The sequence below is a fragment of the Emydura macquarii genome, unplaced genomic scaffold (genome assembly GCF_026122565.2).
Source record: "Emydura macquarii macquarii isolate MOO-44397 ecotype Brisbane River unplaced genomic scaffold, CSIRO-AGI_Emac_v2 contig_1253, whole genome shotgun sequence".
Lineage (NCBI taxonomy): Eukaryota > Metazoa > Chordata > Testudines > Chelidae > Emydura > Emydura macquarii.
Window position 1 is genome coordinate 41,686,603 of NW_027131390.1, and position 21,617 is coordinate 41,708,219.

The 21,617-nt window shown below is 46.0% G+C and overlaps 1 long non-coding RNA gene across 2 annotated transcripts; it reads left to right on the forward strand.

Annotated features, from left to right (window-relative positions):
* The first annotated feature begins 1,997 nt into the window (after nucleotides 1–1,997).
* Nucleotides 1,998–19,851, forward strand: LOC137154051 (uncharacterized). 2 transcript variants are annotated; one of them, XR_010920047.1, is made up of 4 exons: nucleotides 1,998–2,035; nucleotides 2,480–2,648; nucleotides 19,005–19,214; nucleotides 19,716–19,838. It is a non-coding gene; the product is annotated as an uncharacterized lncRNA (long non-coding RNA). The 2 variants fall into 2 exon arrangements; XR_010920046.1 differs by lacking the exon at nucleotides 19,005–19,214 and having other exon boundaries at nucleotides 19,716–19,851.
* The last annotated feature ends 1,766 nt before the right edge of the window (nucleotides 19,852–21,617 follow it).

The window sequence follows — 21,617 nt, forward strand, 5'->3', positions numbered from 1 at the left end:
CAAGAGGAAGCTTTTCTGTTGGAAAAAGCTGATTTGTTGAAAGTGAAAAGCTTTGCGGAAGCAGATTGATTTAGACAAATTTCCGTTTGTTAGAAAAAAAGATACTCAGCATTTTGATGATGATGTAAAACTCCATTTTGGCATTTTTTGGGGGTGGGGGAGGAGGGATGGAAGGGTTTGATTTTTTCTTTCTAAACAACTTTGCTGAGAAATACTGTGTTAAAAAAATCTTTTTTAAAATGTCAGCATCGGACTGCATTGTTTCAGGCAAACCCTATTTTAAATGTATTTGTTTTGTTTTGTGGGAAATCTCAAGCTTTGTTTTCATTCTGGAATAGAAAAAAGGTTTGTTTGAACTCATGGAATTTCCCATGAAACAGAGTCAGCCATCTCTGTTACTGAGGTTTGGCTCATGGTCACTTCAATATCCTACACCTCACGCCACCTTTATTTGGGTCAGGGGTCCTTTGTACCATTGGTTGGGCCAGCCGTCCTTGAGTTGTTTCCCTCACCTTCTCTTTGACTGGTCCCCTCTGGCAGTGTAACTGGGTTCTGACCCTTCTGAATTGCTGAACCTTTGTCTTCCCCACTAACGTGCAATTACACTGCAGCATGGGGGTGCATCTTCTGAGATGCACAGCCAGCATAGTCACTGGACAGCTGTGAGAGCATACAGGAGATACCAGGACTGCATGGCAGCTCAGCAGAGGAGCCGCACACAACACAGCTGGTTAGCACCCAAGAGGGATCCTTCCACCTCTAGAGGCTTATTTCTTGGGAGGTTGTGGTGGCCTGGGTCAGAAAAGCTAGTGCCTCTAGTTCCATGGACATCATTGCTCACAAGCTTTCCACCAGTACATCTTAGATGCATACGAAACGACCCTGTGACTTGCTCTCCTTCAGGGCCATCCAACAGGAGGCCAGATCTGCAAGTGCCAGCTGAACCATCTAGCTAAAGTCCACATTCTGTGAGCAAAGGGTTTGCAAAGCCTTTGATCAAAGCCAGCTGGATGCTCCTCTGCCTCTCTTATCCAGCCAGGCTGTGAACAGTTTGTCATTTTACCAGTGTCCTAGCATAATTCCCAGTAATGTCCAGTTTCCCTGTTATGACAACAGCCAGACTCAGCACTAATATCTGTGTAAGAATATACCTTATTTTTACTCTTATTTTGCATAGTGAAATATGTGTATTAGAAGTATTACAGTGGTGTGTACAGGCCCCGAATGTGATAGGGACCCCATTGTGCATGGCACTGTGTACACACACACACACACACACACACACACACAGAGTCCCTGCCCCAAAGAGCTTACTGTCTAAACAGACAGGGATGACACAGAGTGGAACGGTAAACTGAGGCACAGAGTGTGGAGGTGACTTGCCCAAGGTTGCCCAGCAGGTCAGTGGCAGAGCTGAGAATGGAACCCTGTTCTCCCAAGTCTTAGCCCAGGGCTCTGCCCATTAGACAACACTGCCTCCCTAAAAATTGTTACCTTGCTTCTCATAGATCGGCTATACAGCCACATGAGAACACATGTGGTGCTGTGACCTCATCGTCAAATATGCCGGACAGCCATACCTAAGTTCTATAATTATATTTATTATTGGTTTTGTGGTAGCACCTAAGATCAAGGCCCGATTTTGCTAGTCTCTGTGCAATCACATAACTAGAAACAGTCCCTGCCCTGACGAGTTTGTCATCTAGCACAATCTAATCCTGGTTTAAAATGGTACATTTCCATTAGCACTCTCACAGCTTTGTGCAAATTGCATAAACAGTCCATGTGATGGGGTGGATTAGGCCCAGAGGCCCCCTGCCTGTTCTCAGGATCCTGCCACACTCATCCCAGGAAAGGAGCAGTGGAGAGGTCCTCCAATTGGGCTAGGGTAGCTGCAGGGGACACAACCAATCAGAGGGGCTGCAGGGAGCAGCCAGTCAGGGCCCAGGAGGGTCCTATAAAAATGGTGCTGCGGCACCAGCCTTATTCCTTGCTGGAGTTAGAAGAGTGTGAGGAAGAGCTCCTGGGCTACATAGTAAGATAAGGGCTATGGGGAAGTGGCCCAGGAAAATGCAATTCGTTAGAGGGTCCCTGGGTTGGGACCTGGAGTAGTGGGTGGGCTTGGGTCCTTCCCCAGCAGCCACGGGGGAGGTGGCTAAGCCCTGAGAAAGGGTGTTGAAACCTGCCCAGAGAAGGGGCTGATGGTTGGACTCAGATATACCCCTGGAAAGAGGCCAAACTGAGACTGATCTGGCTGCAGAGGGGGGGTCAGAGGACTAAAGGGCAGGCAAAAAGCTTCTAGGCAGGAAGCCCTGGGGGTGCTGCTCCTTCCCAGAGCAGGAACCTTTGCAAGGCAGCCACACCCCATCTGAGGGTACTGTGATGGGCCCTGTTGGACTGTTAAAGGACTGAGCCTGGGGAGGGCTGCGGGACAATACCGAGGGCTTTAAGATAGGCCTGATTAGCCCGTATACCCCAGAAGGGGTTTGACTTGTCACACACAGTCCATGTGCAAAACTCGGCTGGGGGGAGCTGAGTCACTGAAGACCCACGTGACAAGTGCAATGGTCAACTGGAGACACCATGAGCGGAGGAAAGGGAGGGTGCAGATGCAGACACACCTGACCAGATGGGGTTGCTTGCGAGAGGTGGGTGCCATGCCATTACAGTCCTTCACAAAACAAAGCCTGTTTACCAGCAGTTAATCGTAACTATACACCTGCCCCAAATATTAACCTAGTGAGTAATTGATATGTGCTGCATAGAATCTCCTTTGGCCTGTCACTCTTGCAGAAACCAGTACAATAGATTTGGTTTTCCCCCGTTGATTACTTTTTTGGAAACCCCAGCTCACAAGCATGATTTATGCAAAATCCCTGGAATGAAGGAATAGATTTGCCATATAGCATTTCAGTCAGATTTATGTTGCCAGTAATTGTTTCTTAAATGGAGTAAAGAAGACTCAGTCAAGCAGATGTGCCAGCTGCAGGGCACGTTTTCCTTGTGCCATGCAAAAATATTGAGTGTGGAGTTAATGGTGAACATTAAAGCTGTTATCCAGAGATAGCATGGTGCTACTCGTGCTTTTAAACCAGCATGAAAGGGCTGTTATTTCTTAAGGTAAACAGTCTACCAGATAAGATTTTCAGCCATGTCTTCTGAGTGTGAAGATGTTCTGCAGAGGCTTAGCTGAATCAGGACCAAGCTGCATAATATTTGTTCTCTATTTGCAAGACCGCTGGGCATGGATTGAGTGCTTCAGAGGGTGTCCCATGCACGCTGAGGGCACGCCAAACTGAGTGTTGCTGTTGGTTATGCCTTGTGCAGAGGGATGGGTTTAAGCTGCCGAGTTCCACACTGCAGATCTCAAGGTGCCAGGGTGGAATGCAGTGCAGTGGATACAAAGCATTCTCTGTCAAGGAGACCAGGCTATGGAAATGATGTACAGAGGAGATCTGGTGAATCTAGAGTGAGCATCTTTCGGAAATGTTGCAAAACTTTCCTGTTTGTCATTCATATGGAGGAAAGACCTTTTCACTGACACCCCTTCTAGCTAATGTCCCCACCCCCAACCAAGCAGAGTGTTTTCCCCTAAAAGGGAGGAGAAACAGACTCCATGAAGCCCATTAGGGACTTTGCTGTTGTTGTTGACTTCCTGGGGAAGGTGCCCAGCTATTCCAGTGATGGGTGGCAGGATAAAACACTAAGATTGTACCGATTCCCATGTGTCTGTAGTTAAGGCTCTGTGAGCGTCACCACTATAAAACTGTCCTATCCACATGGACCTCACTCAAATTCTTCTTGCAGGCTGACTCTGACGAACAAGGTCACGGTCTGTTTTATTTTTGGCGCCATGCATCCGAGGCGGTTGGGAATGGAATCTGGACCGACTGTTAGCCTAGAAGTAGCACATGGCAGGATGCTGCTTCAGGTAAACATGCACCTTGAGCACAAGCCTCCCACTAGATTAACCCTTGCACGCTCTGGGATTTGCAAATTGCACCTCCTTGCCCCAGCCAGGTCCTGTGCACCACAGCAGAAGATTTCCCTAAAGGAACATGGTTCCCATGTTCCCATGGCTTGCGCAGCCCACTGGCGAGTGTGTTGTGTGTTCTCCTCGGTGCCTCATCCACAAAGGCTTTTGGTCTGTTATAACCCATGGCTGTGAGCCTGGCTCTTCAGCGCATACTACAGAGGTCCCCATTGCAATCCTTGTGTCTCCTCCAAGATGGCAGCCCCCACTGCTCAGTGTTTTCTCCTGGGGAGGGCAGCTAAATCTATGCCAGTGGTTGCTCAGCAGCACTGTATCGACCCATCACACCCAGGCTCCCTTCCCATCCACCACATCTTCTTTGGAGGTGATGCTAGCTGGCTGTGCCAAGCAGAGGAGAGATTCAGAAGGCCTAGGTCTGCCAGCAGCGAGTACCCATGCGTTTGTGTGTGTGTGGGATGGGGTATTGCCTGATGGGGCCCTGATCCAGGGCTGGGACCCCAGCAGCTGCTGCTGTACAAAAAATAAACGAGTGAAATCCCCAGAGCTCTCCAACCTTGCACTGAGCCTCTAGCTTGGGAAACAGCTACTGCATAATCACAGGAATTGCTCTTTAATGAGGAGCTGTCATGACTAAGCATGGTAAATGTGCCCAGTGGCCTGTGATGGGATGTTAGATGGGGTGGGTTCTGAGTTATTGCAGAGAATTCTTTGTGGGTGTCTGGCAGGTGAGTCTTGCACACATACTCAGGGTTTAGCTGATCACCATGTTTGGGTCGGGAAGGAATTTCCCCCAGGACAGATTGGCAGAGGCTCTGGGGTTTTTTAGTGCCACTTAGTGTCACTTACATAGTGTTCAGAGGTGCTCACACGTGGCTGCTCTCGTGCTAACCTTTGCCCTCAAGAACAGCTGCTTTAATTCACAGCCTGCCATCAAAGTTACAGGAGACTAGCCCCATTCCTGTGCTCGCTGAAGTCAGTGAGAATTTTTGACATGGCTTTAGGGGGATGGTGATTACAGCCAATTGATCTGTGCATCAAACCTCTGTGGTAATAGCATTAGCACTGTAAGGAACAAACTGACATGGCTCAGAAGATTAGTAATGGGATATGGGGCCTTTCATCTTATAGATCAATTGATCAACTCCAGCTGGAAGGCATTCATATCAGACGTAGGTCTGGTGGCCTCTGTAAAGGAGCTGGTGGTCCTAATCCAATTCCAGGTGAATAGCTGTCCACACCATGACAAACACTTTCAACATTGGCATAAATGTGTTGCCTAGGCAAGGAAGCCGTGGCCTAAATGGGCATGAAGGCTGAATTACCCTCACTAGCACACATGGTCCTTCCAATTTCAGCCAGGTGCGATGCTGGATGGAGCCTAGTATTGCTGACATGTCATCTGAGCTGGTTCCCATCCGTAGGGAGCTTCTGCTTTTACGTTCCCAGATAGCAAAGCACTTAAGCATGTACTTAACTTCAAGGACAGGAGTAGTTTCAATGGCTGCTCCATACTTAAGAATTTGCTTAACTTTAAATGGCTTGCCTGATCTGGGTGGTGCTGATTCCAGTCCAGCACCTTTCACAGGTGCTAAAAATGAATTGTTTCTAAACTGTGACAGGAATAATCATGTTTCCCCACATTGAAGGGCGGGTTTGGGTCCCGGACGATGTACCAGCAGCACACAATGTTAACTATCACAAGAGTTGGTATCGTGACTCTCACCCTATTTTGTGTTTAATTTAAAGCCTCAGCTCCTGGAGTCATGTGGTTTATGTGAGGCCCTCAGCTTTTACTTTTTTTAAAAAGTGAATTTTTAATGATTATTGTAGAGCCAAGTTTGAAAATGGGACCTGAGGGCATCCTAAAGGCTCAAAAATCAGAAGTCAAATAAAAAGAACCCCCAACTTTTCTCTTTAATTTCATGATTCTTAAGCCAATGTCATATTTTTCAGAGGGATGACTCATGGTTTTTGAATGTTTGGGGCTGGGAATACTGTGCCCAGTGTTATTGCACATCCATTTTTGCAGGTCAGGCACCATCCAAACAAATCTGTAGGTAGAATTCCTGCCTGCAATATTACTTCAATTCACAAGTTCTCACTGCAGACAGAGTAGGTCAGGGGTCAGCAATCTGCAGCACATATGCCAAAAGTGACACGTGTGCCAACTTTGGCGGCATGCAGTGCCCTGGCTGGAGCCGCACTGCTCCTCCCCCGCCACAGACACTGCCGCCGGAATGGGTCTGCAGACCGCCCCTGCTGCCAACACTGGGAAAGGGGCGGGGGAGATTGGGCACAGCTTAGTTAAGGTTACTGACCCTGGAGTAGGTCAATATTGCAGAGTTCAAGAAAGGGGACAAAAATAAATGGCGGTAACTTGATACAGAACAAAATTGTAGACAGAGCACCTTGTTAAAATAGCCTTCAGTCCTAATAATTATAATGTTTTTTCTAAAGCCAAAGATTCCTTTTAGATTTCTGAGACTCAATCAAATTATCATTGTTGATGGCTCCAGGGCCAGAGAAAATGGAACCTAGTGACACACACCCGCTCTGGAGTGCATTGTCAATGTTGTTCTTGCTTAAAATTAAGTGCCTAAAGAATATGAAAGTATTTCCATTCTGCTTTCAGTTCTCAATCTCCTAAGCAATTGTTTTCAGATTTATAAAGGAACATTAATTCACTAGGACTTTTTTTCCTCCCTGTCAAACTGAGAAATTGCAGCACTAACAAGTGCATGGAAAAAAGATTGTCATTTTATTTTGGTATTATGATAATATCCAACATTATAAATGGTTCTGTTTTAAAACAAGTAATTTGTTCCTGTGAATTCACATGTAGATCTCAGTTCAAACTCACTGTCGACTAAGCTTGTGTTGACAAAGAAACAGTCTTACCTAAGAAAGTGAAATTATGTAAAATCAGCATGAAGTCGCTGGTGCTGGAGTCTTAGTTTAGTGCAATGCTGGGCCTAGTCAGAAAAGGGAATTACAAGACACAATAACCCTTCGGGACAGGAAACTTGCACTGGAAATATCTGCAGCAGCTTCTGTATTGTGTATTACAATAAAAACCATATCACTAGCTTTAATTTGATATGCCTATCTTGGTGGCATGTGGGAAAATACTGTACACTTTGTCGTTTCAAGTAATACCATTATATCTTTCACACTAAAGAGAATAAATTATTATTCTACCATCCACCAATTTCCTCTGATTCTCACCATTTGCTCCATTTAAAAAACTCTGGCCATTGAGCTGATTTGTATCCAACTGGTTATTTACTCTAGTCTTTGATAAATGGGATAGGAGACATATAATTGTCTAAGCTCCCTGAACTATCTCCAGATATTTTAATGAAAGGTGTTTTGTTTCTTTTCTAAAACAGTCAGAGTAGAATGACTGGCTAGAAACCGGTGACCCATGGAGTATGGTATCACAAGCTGGGCCCTCAAAGACAGGTCTGACTAGTGGACATTTGTGATTACATGGGCCTCAGGTTCTTTGCTGTATCTTTTAAAGCAGAGACTTGATTTAAATAAAAGCCACATGGGCTGATGAGGAAGGGAGTTTACAATGTTCCCTTCTGGCAGCCCTAAATCTGAGCAAGCGGTGGTAGTAGGCATCCTTTGGTCTCAAGAGACCATGAATATGGGGCATGGAGAGGTAAAAAGTTTGAGTTGGTTTTATGGCAGCTGTGGCTCATAGACTTTAAGGTCAGAAGGGACCATTAGGGAAGGAGGAGGACCCAGGGAACTACAGACTTGTCAGCCTCACCATAGTCTCTGTAAAAATCATGTAGCAGGTCCTCAAGGAATCCATTTTGAAGCACTTGGAAGAGAGGAAGGTGATCAGGAACAGTCAGCATGGATTCACCAAGGTCAAGTCATGCCTCACCAACTTGATTGCCCTCTATGATGAGATGACTGGCTCTGTGAATGTTGGGAAAGCAGTGAACGTGATATACCTTGACTTTAGCAAAGCTTTTGATACAGTCCCCCACAGTATTCTTGCCAGTAAGCTAAAGTATGGATTGGTTGGATGAATGGACTGTAAGGTAGATAGAAAGCTGGCTAGATCATTGGGCTCAATGGGTAGTGATCAAAGGCTCGATGTCTAGCTGGCCGCTGGTAACAAGCGGAGAGTCCCAGGTGTTGGTCCTGGGGCCAGTTTTGTTCAACATCTTCATTAATGATCTGTAGGATCGAGTGGATTGCACCCTCAGCAAGTTCGCGGATGACACTAATCTGGGGGGAGTGGTAGATACACTGGAGGGTAGGGATAGGATACAGTGTGACCTAGACAAATTGGAGGATTGGGCCAAAAGGTATGAGGTTCAACAAGGACAAGTGGAGAGTCCTGCACTTAGGATAGAAGAATCCCATGAACTGTAGACTGGAGACCAACTGGTTAGGCAGCAGTTCTGCAGAAAAGGATCTTGGGGTTACAGTGAACAAGAAGCTGGATATGGTCAACAGTGTGCCCTTGTTGCCAAGAAGGCTAATGGCATGTTGCGCTGCATTAGTAGGAACATTGCCAACAGATCGAGGGAAGTGATTATTCAGCACTGGTGAGATCACATTTGGAGTACTGTGTCCAGTTTTGGGTTCTCACTACAGGAAGATGTGGACAAATTGGAGAAAGTCCAGCAGAGAGCAACAAAAATTATTAGGAGGCTGGAACATGTGACTTATGAGGAGAGGTTGAGGGAACTGGGCTAATTTGGTCTGCAGAAGAGAAGAGTGAGGGGGATTTGATAGCAGCCTTTAACTACCTAAAGGGAGGTACCAAAGAGGAGGGAGCTAGGCTGTTCACAGTGGTGGCAAATGACAGAACAAGGAGTGATGGTCTTAAGTTGCAGTGCAGGAGGTCTAGGTTGGATATTAGGAAAAACTTTTTCCCTCGGAGGGTGGTGAAGCACTGGAATGGGTTACCTAGGGAGGTGATGGAATCTTTATCCTTAGAGGTTTTAAAGGCCTGGCTTTAAGCCCTGGCTGGGATGATTTAGTTGCGGTTGGTCCTGCTTTGAGCGGGGGGTTGGACTAGATGACCTCCTAAGGTCCCTTCCAATCCTAATCTTCTATGATTACGATCATCTAGTCTGATATCCTGCACAACACAGGCCAGAGAACCTCTCCCGCTCACTCCTGTAATAGACCCCTAATCTGTGACTGAGTTATTGATGTCCTCAAATCATGATTTAAAGACTTCAAAGTACAGAGAATTCACCAGCAAGTTACCCATGCCCCATGCTACAGAGGAAGGCAACCCCCCCCACCCCCCCCACCCCGCCCCCCGAGAGCTTCTGCCAATCTGCTCTTGGGGAAAATTCCTTCCTGACACCAAATATGATGATCAGCTAAACCCTGAGCATGTGGGCAAGACTCATCAGCCAGATACCCAAGAAAGAATTCTCTGTAGTAACTCACAACACACCCCATCTAACATCGCATTACAGGCCATTGGGCATATTTACCGCGAGTAGTCAAAGATCACTCAATTGCCAATTTAGGCTGTCCCATTATACCATCCCCTCCATAAACTTATCAAGCTCAGTCTTGAAGCCAGCTAGGTTTTTTGCCCCCACTGCTCTCCTTAGAGGGCTGAAGAGACCCACTTAAGAAAGACAATCTCTGCCACATTTGTCACATTTAAAATGGTGTTTTGACCCTTTGGGCTCTGCTTTCTCTGGGCTCTGTTCTCCTCTGCTAAAGCTAGACGGCTTCCTCTCAGAGCTTTGGATACTTTTACTGAGCACTTGTTTCCAAAGGCTGTGGTCTTTGAGGTCCTGCTTGCATATATTCTTGAAATGCAATTTGGGACGCCCTTTAGATCTTTTTCCCAGCTGCCGGTTTGCCGTGAAGGATGGCCTTTGGGATGCGTCCATCTTCATTCGGCATGTGGGCCCAAGCCAGCGGAGGCATCTCTGTTTAAGGAGTGTTTGCATGTTGGCTATGCTGGCCGCTCAAGCACCTCTGTGTTGGTGATTCTGTCCCTCCAAGAGGGTCCAAGAATTCGACAAAGACAATGCATATGAAAGCTGTTGAGCCTTTTCTCCTGATGAGAGTGTAAGGGGTAGAACAGCAGAAATGCCGTGCTTGCAGCATTGGGTGCTGGGAGTCCCAGCTAGGGGTCCCAGCTAGGGAGAACCCTAATAGGAGTCCCAGTTACCCCCCCTTATACAATACGTGGGGGTTGCCTCTGAGCAGGCATTCAGCTGCACGGGCGGTCTAGGGTAGAACTGGCCCTTAGCCTTGCCTGCTGTCTCTGGGAAAGAAATGCACTAGTGGTGCAAACCAGGACCAGCCCTTCAGGAAGCACAGGGCTGCAGCTGTGGATTGGCTCTGCCCAGCGAGTGAAAGAGAGGGAGCCCCGAGGTACGAGCACCTCCATGTGTAGCCAAATTGCTGTGGTTTTCTGCTCAGTCTCCTCTCCTGAACTACAGAAAAGCTGCTTGACACCAGGCTGAAGCCACCTTTCTTCTGCATGGCCCCCAAATCCAGCCCTGTGCCAGGAGGGCCCCAGGCTGTATTGAAAAGGGGGTCGTTTCTCACCTGATGGTGGCTCATTTGTAGTCTCTGCACCATGGCTACCTTGAAGCTGTGCAGAGCACTCCCACTCTCCTGGTGTTCAGGGAAAGAAGGAGAAAGCCTTCTCCTGTACTTCCCAGGGTCCGTACCAGGTATTGTTCTGTACAAATCTCCAGCACAACATTGCTAGCAAAGTGCATTCATAGAATTGTAGCCCTGGAAGGGCCCTCACCAGGTCATCTAGTCCAGTCCCTGCACTCAAGGCAGGACTAAGTATTACCTAGAGCATCCCTTCCAGGTGTTTGTCTAACCTGCTCTTAAAAATATCTAATGATGGAGATTCCACAGCCTCCCTTGGCAATTTATTCCAGTGCTTAGCCACCCTGACGTTAGGAAATTTTTCCTAATGTCCAACCTAAACCTCCCTTGCTGCAGTTCAAGCCCATTGCCTCTTGTTCTATCTTCAGAGGTTAAAGAGAACAAATTTTCTCCCTCCTCCTTTTTATGTACTTGAAAACTATCATGTCCCCTCTCAATCTTCTCTTCTCCAGACTAAAACAATTTTTTCAATCTCCCTCCATAGAAGCATGTTTTCTTGACCTTTAATCATTTTTGTTGCTCTTTTCTGGACTTTCTCCAATTTGCCCATGTGTTTCCTGAAATATGATGCCCAGAACTGGACACAATACTCTAGTTGAGGCCTAATCAGTGCAGACTAGAATTCTTGTGTCTTGCTTATAACACTCCTGAATGAGGTTTGCTTTTTTTTTTTTTGGTAAGTGTCACACTGACTCCTATTCATGTCTGCCTCAAAAGCAGAACATTCGCATGCAGAGGCCACAGTCTTGCAAACACTAATGCTGGTGTTTCACTTGCCAGGCTGTGATTAGCCCTGTGGAAATCAGAGTTCAGCACATCCTTAAAGCCTTGTCTAGACACAAGTTCCCTTACAGCAAGAGAGTACTGTCTTGCATAAATTTTCCTCTAGTGATGGCTCTCTGGTCTTAAATCAATGCAAACAACTGCGGGTCAGCTAATGCAACTCTGTATCCGTGGCTGTTAAGTAATATAGTCCTCCTGATGCTATCCCACGCTGCACTGGGAACTGCAGAAATGACCTGTCTGATCACCTCCTACGCTGCAATGCTCTGGTGTCATCTAGGTTGGAAGTCACCCGCCCGTAAGATATAACCCATGTAACTCTGGTGCAGAGATATAGGCCAAGTCTTTGCAGACTCAGACCAGTTCAGCAATCTAGCTTTGTACATTAGATATTATTCTCTTCCATTCCCGTACATTAGTATCAATTCCTGAGATGGAAAACTGAGGGAGGGAAGGGGAAACTCCTTCTTCATCGGAACTGATGGATTACATGCCCCAGTGGCAAGCAGTTGCCTAAAATTTCATCCACTTAATTATTTTAGTGCCAGCACTTCAAACCCAGGCAGATCTCCTCGATCCTTGGCAAACAGTGTAGGGAGGGAACATGTCCAGTGCACACATGAAGTCTGGCAGTGAAATAAACAAGGCAATTTGAAATATGAGCAGAGCTTCTGCTGTGTTAATTTTAGCGGAAAGGGAACAATGAATTGCAGGCAGACTCAATGGCTTCAAAGCTAATGTTGCAAGCAGAGTTGCACAATTAAACCCATTTCTTCAGTCAAAAGACAGGGGGTTGGAGACTTTGGCTTTTGTGGTTTTGTTGTTCCGGGATGGAATGCAAGCAATTTCTTGGCATCATTTTTTAACAGGATATTAACACTATAAAGGGAGGCCTCCTCGAAGGCAATAGTCAAAACTATGCTGCTTCTGGCTTGGGTCACAGTCTCAACTAATGTATTTCTTTTGCTCCATCCTATTTCAGCCGGAATCGTGCTTTGAGGAAACACGTTGATTTAGCTGGTGCTTCTTTATGTACAAAATAACCCATTAAAAAAGCTGAATACAGAGGGTTAACAGAAGCTGACATGGATCCATATTAACTCATGATCACACACAATTTCTCCTCTGCTCTCTGCCCCCACAGCAGACTAAGAGCCTTTGTATCATTTTTCACTGCATTGATCTATTGGAGGCTGGAAACCTACATTTGAAACAGGGAAAAAAGGGTTAAAATGCTTAATGATGACCTGCACAGGTCAAAATAATGGTAGTGCCCTATTTTACATCTTTATCCATATAGAGGAAGCCCAAAAGTTTTTAAGGGTATTTTATTTTATTTATTTACATTAGAAATTCAGATCCGATCTATGCTGGAAGACTCCATGGAGCTAGGAGAACTGATAAAAGTGATGTTCCAAGAGTGAAAGCTTTTAAAAAACACTTTCCCTTTTCAATTGCTGCTCAGAGCTTTGGGTTTTATTCTCCTCTGCTAGCCCAGCGTTAATGCTTTGTGTGAGAATTCTCTTCCATGATCTTGAACTTCTCAAAGACCACACAGGATGGAAGCTTTCTACTTTAACTGCATGCTATGGGCAGCCAGGCTCACAAGTGCAACTTCATCTCTTACACATCTCTCAGGTTACGATGGTACTGATGGTAAGCAAGCTGTGCAAAACTAGATTTTTTTTTATTTTTTTTTGGTTGGCAATTACACACACACACACAAAATTAGGAGAAAAAATTGTTTTGGGTGGACATGAAAATGAAATTTTTCAAAAATGTTAGCAAATCGAAAAATGAAAAAAATTATTGGGGGTTGCACTAAACGTTTCAGTCAAGCAAAACATGTTAAATGTTGAGGGTTTAAAAGTGTATTTTAAAATTAAATCAAAGGAGATGTCTAAACAAAATCATTTTAAATCTAAATATTTTGTTTAAAAAATGTTGAAATGTTCCAATTTTTTTCAGATTTTTTTTTTTGGTAGGGTATTTTTAACCAAGTGTTTGCTAAAACTGACATGAATTGACAAAATGTTTGGCCTGAACTTGCATTTTTTTGCTGAAAAAAAGTTTTGATTGAAAAATTTCACCCTGCTCTATTCATTACAGCATTACGTGAAGGCAGTGAGTCATAGATTATCAGGCCAGAAGAAACTATGGTGATCATCTGGTGATCATCTGACGCCCTTGGTGATAAATGGGTTACCACTAAAATGTTTGCCGCTCAAATACAAAGCTGTGATTTTGTTAAACTCATTTTTCCCAAACATAGATAAAGAAAAGGGAGTGTGGGGGTGGGAGAAGGCACTAGCAAGGAAAGATAACCGGTCCAGACAATCACATGTCAGTGAGTGACTGTAGAGTCTTATCAGGCTGCAGTTGGCATGATGCTTTTTTTTGGTTAAGAAATGAAATATCTGGAATTTAAGCAGTGCCCTGAGAACCACATAGAGAAAGACAGATTAAGTAGAATTTTCTGGGGGTACTTAACACCAAATTCCACACCCCCCTCCCTCACAATTTAAGGAAAAAACCCTCCTTCCATTGTTGTTAGAGTTCTCAGTTCTGCTGCTGCCAGTTCCTCTCCAGTTCAGCTGTAGTAGCTGCTTTGTGGAACGGACGCATGTGTCAGCAGACTCCAATCTGAGGATCGCTGGCCTCTAGGATGGTGTTTTTCCCCCTAAAGTGACTGGAACATCAGCAGGCAGGGGGGTGCTCCCCGTGGAACAACACCTGGCATTAGTCTCTTAAAGATCCCAAACCAGTTCAGACGGCGGGAAAGAGTATGCACCCCAGGAGCCAGGTGGCATCCTGTGCTAGCACGAGCTGGTCTGCAGGTTCCCCTCTGTCAGCAGTGAGGCGATGGAGGACGGGCCATAGGCGCTGTCGAACTCCTCATCCGAGCTCCTCAGGCAGGCAGGAACTCCTTTCTCCATGGACAGTCTGATCAGGCTGGACTGGGGAGCTGGAGGCGACGTCAGTTTGACAGGAGATGTTTCCCTGTCTCTGCCAAGAGCAGGATGGACAAAGGTGCTGTCGGATGGGCAGGGACCAGATCCAGGCTGGCCAGGGCACATTGCCAAAGCCTGAGGGACACTAAGGCTTGAGGCATGGCTGGCTTGATGCCCATTAGACATGCAATTTAGAGTGGAAAATAAGGGAAGGAACAGACACAATGCTATTGACCAAAGCCACCCATCTTAGGATCACTCTAGTTTCCATAACTCTCATAGCCGTGTTTTGCCATCAGCTATCATGGCAACCATGGAAGGAAGGTTCCAGGTGTCCTGTCACCCAATCACCAAGGTCTTGACTTGCCTCAGAAGTGTTTATATCTTGTATGCTGCAGGCACACCTAATCTGGGAGGAGCTAGTGCATGTAGCAATGCAAGCTATGGTTACCAAAAGGAGTTCAAGACCATCACTCCCTCTTAGCTTGACTGGTCAAAGAAATGCCTTCCCAGAATGCCATAGGCCTGAAAGGATGACAGTCTCCTGAAAGCAGGCTCTGTCTGGGGGGTTGTTCCATGATGACAACAGTACTTATGCATCTTATAGATGCCACAATCCCAAGGCAGAGAAGACTTCATAAGGTTGTAAATTTTCATAGTTACTGTACAGAACTGTGTAGTATATATGTGAACCTCTGCCCTTTGTTTGGTGAATTGAGAACTATCCAATTGCGTGTCAAACCCTACACTGTTAATGGCAATTTTCTACCAGCAGGGAGTTCCAAGCTGCCATGATGTGCAGCATAGAGAGAATTACTTCCTCAGTGCCAGTGGCACATTGTTATATCTTTACCCGTCCTTCTGTAGGTAAACTTTCTGCTACATTACTAAACACTTTCAGCTCTGTCTGCATGGCTCACTTATCTCGCAGGTTTCCTTTCCTATGTTTGGTAATGTGCCTTGAATCTAGTCCTTTAAAGGGGCAGTCCATGAGGGCTGTAGATGCAAGGTATGCAAGGTATACAAGGTCAAAGTGCCTCGATTTTAGATGTTTGCTCCTAATTAACTGAGACAAATGAGTGATTGGAATGACAGCTGCAGCACCTAAGCGGTCTGCTTGTGCCAAACTGATGACAAAGCAAAGATATTACACTAGTGAAATGCAGCACTGAACAACCATTAAACCAAACACATCCTAACTCCTAAGGGCAAGTGTGGAATGCATAGCTGGGAAATAAGCCTATGATAAACTCATAGCAAATCTAAGCCAGAGGGAGAATTATAAGGAACAAATATACTTTATGAGCCCAACTCCCTTTGAAAGCTAAAGGGGGCTGGGCACCTATCTCCAATTTTGCATTGGAAAATCTTCCCCATAGCTGTGCACCAATTTTAACAGTGTGGTTAACAATGGCGCTTAATACAATAGCGAATGCAGGACCCTACTACTCTTTCCAATTTTATTACCTTAGCATAGCTTGCAGTCGTGATTTATAGTGGCGATTGGTTAGCAAAGGCTTCTGGAAGGCTATTAGAGAGCAGGCACCTGCTTTATTATTTGAATAAAAATGCAAGTCTGCATCTCATTTTATTGCTCCAGGGAGATTCCACTGTTTGTGGATCAGCAATCTTAGTGCTGCTTCCTTCTGGGTGGATAAGCTTTCTAATAAAAAAGGCTGATTCATCCTCGCATATCAGAACTCTGACTCCGGGTTTCTAATTCATGTCCTCTGAAATTGCAAGCAGCACCTGGAAAACATTTATCATTCTCCTAGGCACTGTACAAATGATGACTGGCTGGGGGAAATCACATTGTCATCAAAATAGGGTTTGCAGAGCTGTTTGGTTATCAGTTTGCTCCCAGAATAGATTTGTTCAGTGGTTCTCAATCAGGGGGTATGCAGAGGTCTTCCAGGGGATACATCAACTCATCTAAATATTTGCCTAGTTTTACAACAAGCTACACAGGAAGCACTAGCAAAGTCAGTACATAATTTCATACAGACAATTTGTTTATACTGCTCTATATACTATACATTGAAATGCAAGTACAATATTTAAATTCCAATTTATTTTATAATTGTACAGTAAAACTGAGAAAGTAAGCAATTTTTCAGTACTAGTGTGCTGTGACACTTGTATTTTTTTGTCTGATTTTTGTAAGCAAGTTGTTTTTAAGTGAAGTGAAACTTGGGGATACACAAGACAAATCAGACTCCTGAAAGGGGTATAATAGTCTGGAAAGGTGGAGTGTCACTGGATTAGATCAGACTAAAAGGCATCCCAGTTGCACAGCTGTAAAGTGGCCAAGAATTTAATGAGTTTTCTGATCTCAGCTCCCAGCTGCAATTTCTCACATTCCACTGAATGCCCATGTGCCAAGCACAATGGGCATCTCTGGCTTTTGAGATGATCATGGAATTGAATGAATGTTGATAAACTAAAATTGTCCTTGAGCCAGTTAAAATGGGTTTTGCTTTGATATACCTGGAGACTGCTTCTGAAACAGAAACAGTTAGAATTTCAATCTCAATTGCTCAGGTTCTCAGTCAGGATCAGCGATAAACTAACAGCTGAAAAGTGAACTGAGAACAGTACATCGATTTTTGTTGTTCTGTTTTGTTCGTTAACTCAGGACTGCTGATGCAGGTGTGCCTATTGTAACAAATGCACAAGATTGGAGGTTAAAGATAACAGTTTGAAAATTAATGATGAGTTGAGATGTTAGAAAGGCAAAGATTCAAAGGATGTCTGGTTGCTTCATGGATTTGGTTTGCTCCACTAAATGCAAAATGTTTAGCTCACTGTATTGCAAAGCTAACCTATCCTACACAAAAAAAACCAGGGATCTTTTAAGTCTGCAGCACATTGCAAGAACTAAGAAAGGTAAACTTCCATATTCATCACTACGCTGGCTTTGGAAGTCTTCCAGCCTTTTACAGGCCAATATTTTAACCCTTTCGTTGTCCATCCTTGCACTTTGGACTGATACTCTTAGGGTCTGGGTTCTGTTCCCACCTTTGCCACCGACACTTAAGCAAGTCACTAAAGGCTTGTCTGCACCTGGAAATTTACCAAAATAGCTGTTCCAGGACAGTTACTTTAGTAGAAGCCCCCATGTGGACACTTTTAGTCTGGAATAAGAGTGTCCACATGGGGAGCTCTGGATGTGTCCTGCACCCTCAGACATCACTTAGGGCACAAAGAAGCTTCTGCCATCCCTGTCTATCCTAGGCTGCTCGCTGTGAGGTCCTGGGTCTTCAATCCAGGCTCAGGAGTCCCCAGAGAGCTGCCACATCTAGGCCTCCACCCCATGGCTTCTGAAACCGGGTGGGCTGAGAAGCGACTAAAGCAATAGCCCCAGCCCAGGCACCACTCACAGGAGCTCTGATTGAAGGATCGCCTGGCTCCACCAGTTGGTCCAACTATGCTATTTAAGCCAGGAGGAGGAACAGGAAGTTTGAACAACAAGCTGGTTTCCTGTTGTGGCTGCATTGTGCCTGAACCCAGGCCTGTTCCTGCTCTGCTCCTGCCTTCGCTCCTGTTGCCACCATGCTTGGTCCTGGCCTCTCCTCCTGCCCACAGGCCTCACCTCCAATCCTCAGCGACCTGTCCTGGTTCTGACCCCGGCCTCCAACTTCTGGCCCTGACTCTGGCTTGACCCTTGACTCTGGCATTTGGCCTTTAACCTCAGCTCTGACCCTCCACTTCGAGACCTCGGTCTGCCTCTGGTAAATGGCAGCTGACTCTGGTGCTGACCCGTGGCTTTGTCCCCCGACCCGTATGCTTGCTCCGCCCACTAGACCTGACAGCCTACATCACTCACCGCGTATCGTCCATCACCACTCATATGCAGCACTCACCGCGTATCATCTGTGTTGAAGTCCCATACATTTCCCACTGGGAGCAGTGTCCGATGAACGGATTCTCTTGCTCGGCCCAGTCTATATGTTCTTCCAGCTGCCCAGTGGTGCACCTGAGGTGGCAGACACTGTGGCTTCATTCATGACATGAGCTCACCTTACAGGACAAGTTGACAGAAATATTTACACTGGAATAGCTATTTCAGTCAGTTTCTATGTGTAGACAGGCCCTCAGTCCCTCCATCTGTAAAATGGGAGTCATCGTCTTTCAGCAGCTTGCGCTAGTTTCTTCGATTGCAACCGCTTTGATGAAGGGACTGTCTTGCTATGTATATGTGGAACACTTAGCACAATGGGGCCTTGATTTCTGAGAGGGCCGTTCAGCGCTACCTTAATCCAAATCATTAATAATGCACTGCAGGCGTGTGGTCACACAAGCCTGACAGTCAGTCCGTGGCAATGAAGCAGCAAGGGCTGAATAGGCAGACAAAAGTTTTGGCCTCTTGTTGGATGATAACAACATCTGCTACCATCCTTCAGTGCTGGAGACTGCCTTGAGAACACCATGCTGCCAGCCAAAAAGAGTTGGCTTCGGTGATGCATCTTCTAGGATTTTATGGCACTCGTAGGATCTAGTCTCTCAAGCGACCTGTGTTCTCCAAGACAATTGCATTTCTAGGCCTTATTTTTATTGACTAGCTTGTGTGAGACAGGCCCAGGACGGTAGCCTCAGGCTCAGAAAATGAAGGGGGGGAGGAAATAAGGTAATGCTGTCTCTTTCAGTCTCTGGTCTGTGTGTGAAGAAAAAGATTGAGGCTTCCCTCAGTCTTGGGTCATCCAGGAGCGACCCCTTCCAGTGGACACCACCAAGTCTCCAGTGGACACCCCCAAGGCCAGGCCTGTCTGGTGGTCGTGTCTGGGCATTCAGCAGGTAGCAGGAGCAGCAGCAAGGGCAGTGAGAAGACCAGTGCAGCCCTGGAAAACGGCTGTGAGGTAGGTAGGGTCTATAAGTGTTCTCAGGATACCAGTGGTATTGGCAAGGTCCCTTTGCCGGCCTGTTGCTGGAGTCATTGCCCAGAACCAAAACTGGAGTCCGCCAGCCGCAGCTCTTCATCCAGCATCTGCTCAAAGAAGCCACCAAGGCTGGGTGGGGGGGCTTGCAGGGGATGCTGTAAAGTCTACGGTGTGAGTCATCTAGCCCTCACAAACCATGGGGTATGAACATTGGATTCCTTGTTTTAAGCTCACCAGTATTAACACAGAGACATGGGTCTAAGCAAGAAAAAATCCCCATTGACATTCCACAGATTGTTTTTGTTTGGGTGGATGGGGAAGGTGTCTGATTCTCCAGGGATTTTGCCCCAAATCATCATCTTTGCGTGGGATCTACTCCATCCTGCTGTTCTGCTATCCCTCAAGCCAGGAATCAGTTGTGGAATTTGGCATTTCCAAGGTAGATCCAGTTCTCCTGTCACTCTCTCTTTCCTCACACAGAAACCATGGGATTATTTTCCTGCCTCATTAACATAACAGACAGGACGTGAACCATACCTGCAGATGACCTTTCCACTGACTTTCTAAGACAGTTGGTCTTGGATTCAATTAATTAAAATAAAGCTTTTGATTGCCTTCAGTGCTGGGCTGTGTGCGGCTTGGGGTAAATCAGGTGTGAAGAAGATTCAATTAAAAAAATAGCAGGAATCTGAGCCTTCCTGCTTGAAGTGGGAAGAACTCATTAGGGACTTAAACTGCTCATTACTTGGCTGTGCTGTATGGAAATACCCAGCCTGCCTTCCCTTTATTAAGATTATGTCTCTGCTCATCCTTGTACTTTATGGCGACTGAAGAGGAGGCGATGATCTTCCAATGGATTAAACAGCACAGAGGGTTATTCAAGGAGGAGCCAGCTTTGGAAAAAATACTGCAACAGCCAACTCTTAGCCTTAGAATTGCAGCAGGGTTTAGGGGCCCCAAATGGGAGCCACACACCCCATTGGGCTCGCTGTTGTACAAGCACATTAATCAGAGTCCCTAACAGTCTACATAGACAAGAAGTGAGAAGAGTAACAAAGCCATGTAGTAAAAGACCCAGCGTCACACAGTATGCCAGCAGCTGAGCTAGGAACAGAACGCAGGGTTCCTGCATTCCAGTCCAGTGCCCTCACCACCAGCCCACGCTCCATCATAGGTAGCTATTGCCTTGCTAGAACCGTTTATACATTCTGGGCCAACTCCTGGCCTTGCCACATACTGTGGCAGTTACCTTTCACTTTTCCTGAGGTGTGGGGCAAATCCTGCTGAGAACATCATACGGGGCAGCCAGTCCTCCCCCTCCTGTGCAGGGGAAGAGTGCAATTCCGCCTCCACCTGCAAGCTAGATCACACGAGATATGTAGGGGGAAGGAGGGCGCAGTTCTTCTGCAACATCTCAGTGGGAGGGACAGGTTACTGCCCAGCTGAATAGGCTGAGCTGCCAAAGATGCCTGGATGGCAGGGCAGCCCTTGTTACAAGACCAGGCACAACAGGACACGAGCAAGGACTAAACAGATGGGACCGGACAGGTTTTCACAAGAGCCAAGGGATCCAATTCTACACTGCCCTGCACCTTGTGTCATCAATCACACCACTGCAAAATGGATGTCAGTTAATACCATCCTGCTGGGCGCTCTCTTTGTGCCAGGGATGACGCCAGCTGCAAGGCAATGGCGGATCATGTCCTACAGAGCCAGTCAGTGGGCTGACACCTTAAGAGAACAGGGGATAGCTTCTCTTCCAGGCTCTGGTTTGAAGGGGTTGCAATAACTCACTGAGTAATTCCCCCAGCACTGGGCTGATGTAGGGTGCCTTACAGAATCCTCCTGGGCAGGCCCTAGTGTAGGATCATGCTGGGCCATGACAGTTGTTATTCTGATCTGCACCTATGCAAGGCTTCAGTAAGTCAGAGTATCCCCTGGGTCTGCTCTAACCTGTGTCAGGGGCCATCTGGGAGCTGCCCTGAACTAACGAGGTTCAAAGATGGCTTAATGCCACATTCACCTTCCTCTGCCTCAGCTCCAGCTCCAGAGCTGAGTGTCTTAAGAAGTACAACAAAGAATCTGACCTGAGAGGATTAGTCCATGGCAATATTTTGGTCACTGGTCCACGTTAGTTTTATATCTAACTAACATACAGCAATTGGTAGATAAAATACCAACACTAATGTGTTAGTGCCTGGGTGAGATGTCTTGCAACAGCATTTTTCTTTTAAAATATGGACAAAGCAAATGGGGTGGGGCCAACTTGCTCATGAGTTTTGAGGTATTTGATGTTTTCTTGAAAGCCTTACCTCCTGGAGTCCTGTGATTAGATAACACTCCCAATTTTCATTAGAAAAAAATAAATCTCTAGTCCTTATG